Source organism: Chrysochloris asiatica, unplaced genomic scaffold (assembly GCF_000296735.1).
Source record: "Chrysochloris asiatica unplaced genomic scaffold, ChrAsi1.0 scaffold00006, whole genome shotgun sequence".
Classification (NCBI taxonomy): domain Eukaryota; kingdom Metazoa; phylum Chordata; class Mammalia; order Afrosoricida; family Chrysochloridae; genus Chrysochloris; species Chrysochloris asiatica.
In genome coordinates, this window is record NW_006408524.1 from 3,869,599 (window position 1) to 3,871,770 (window position 2,172).

General features: G+C 45.2%; 1 pseudogene; it reads right to left on the minus strand.

Moving 5' to 3' along the window:
• Positions 1-10: 10 nt before the first annotated feature.
• Positions 11-1,160, minus strand: LOC102817686 (annotated as a pseudogene).
• Positions 1,161-2,172: the final 1,012 nt, after the last annotated feature.

Below are 2,172 nucleotides of genomic sequence, written 5' to 3' on the forward strand. Positions count from 1 at the left end.
AAAGACATATCTAGCTGAAAAGGGTGAGAAAGTGCTTCTGACTGGTGTCTTCATTAGAAATTTGATTGGTCACTTGATTACCCTCCTGGCTAGCCTGCTGAGAAACAGACCTGGGGCCCAAAGGGGGAGATCATTTTGTTTTGTGCATCCTGCACAAATCTATGGAAGTAAATATCCACAGGCTTGGCAAAGGCAGTTGATATGTGTATGTGGTCAGCAGAGGGGCATTCTTCTTCAAAGGTCCTTTCCAAGCCACTTCCATGTGAGGCAGTAATCTCAGAAGGAACGGGAATACTAACATCAGTGCTGCTTCCAGACCGGGATCGACTGTCCAGCCAAGGCACTGAAGCAGCAATACTACAAGTAGGGAGGACATAGTCCATCGGCCCTATGTTCTCTAAAGAGCTAGCTAGCTGCCTGTCTTCAGCAGACTTGGAATTGGTAAGGAATTCACTGGAGTGATACAAGTCATTATCTGAAGACGTCTCCCAGTCAGATTCCACCTGGTCTTTACTCTCCATCCTGCCTGTGGTTCCATGGTTTCAACACTACTATCTGGTTTCCAAAGATTTACATTTAAGTTTGATTTCAGAAAGTTAACTTTCATTTCAGGTTTTGTATAATTTCCTAGTTTTCATAGATTGCCAATATTTACATTGGATTTTGTGTGTTTTACTTTTTGATGGAGAGATGAAAATTTGCTCATTAAAAAAAATCTTTTCTTGGGCCAAAGAGCCTTGGTTTTGAGATCTGATACCAATGATATCTTCTGAGGTTTACTGCTCTTCCTTTCAAGTTTTTTCTCAACTATAGAGACATCCAGTCCCATGGCTTGCTTGGTGATCTGCAGCATCTCGGCAATGCACTGAAGGGTATCTTTGCAGTCCTCATCGGGGCCGCGCACCACAGCTCTCAGCGTGTGCAAGTAGCCACTGGTGTCTCTACATCTGTAGTACAGTCACATGCAGGAGAACTTTGGTTTCCCAAAAAGACTGGGGTTCAGGACCTATTTCTATTTTTTCCAGTTCTTCTAGACTTAGTCATTGGTATTGGTTTACTTTATCAACTTCATCATCATAATAGGCCACGCAGTAGGCAGAGTTAGAAAGCAGTAACAGCATATCCACATCTCTGTGAGTAGCATCAATGCGGCCAGGTGAGCCAGACAAATGACGTCACGACACGGCGTTTGGTAGGAAAAGAGGCAAGTCTACTCCTTCTAAAGACAGTGGGACTAGGGTGATGAGCTTCCTGTATTTACAGCTGACACACACGATCCTCAGTCCCAAACATTAAGTCCCCAACAAAAAGTGGTCGCTCCCCTCTCCCCAATTTTTGCTGACGTCTCAGCTGCACTAAATACCGATGTCCTGTCCCCAGTCTCCCTTCCCTGTCTTTAATGAAAAATGGCTTTTTAAAAATATGATCAAGAAAAGCAAAAGACGTGGACGCCCCTTTGAGCCTCTCCACTCCTGAGGCATGCAGCTTCAAGGAGAAACTGTGCTACTGGTTTTGGTTTTCCCGCCACTGGGTCAAGCCTTCCTTCCATACTATGAACATGAAACTGGCCAGCACCACATGGACCCTCCCCTCCCCCATCACCACTACAAAGGTCCAGTAAAAGGTGCTGTCTTCCAGGGACATTAACATGAGGCTTTGGAAAAGGAGTAATTTGCAGGAAAAATACAGCCCCACAGGAAGTTTGACCATAAGTCCTGCAAAAAGGAAGAAAATCTTAAAAGTCACTGATAGGATACCATCTGACTTGGGCTCGGCAGCTGAGGACGGGCCACAGGCAGAGGCCTGTGGGAGCAAGACATCCCATCAGGTTGTCTGTCGGTCAGTCAGTCAGTCAGTCTGCCAGTCAATGCGTGGAGGATATGTCAGGAAGCCATAGCACCCTGCCTCCCACCTGCAGTGAATGCAGCTAATGCCCACATGGCTCTTTCCATCTCCATGTTTACATAGACAGTATTGGAGTTCCCCGAGGGGTGCCAAACAAATTCAAAACAAGAAGCCAAATGGCTGCAGGGTTTGAATCTGTATTACTCTGGGGGTCAACCATTAACAAAAATGTAAATTGACTTAGCTACATCTATTATAATCAACCACCACTCCTGAATGAACACTTAATTGTGCTCATAAGGAATCTGTAATGGACTAAGAGGCATT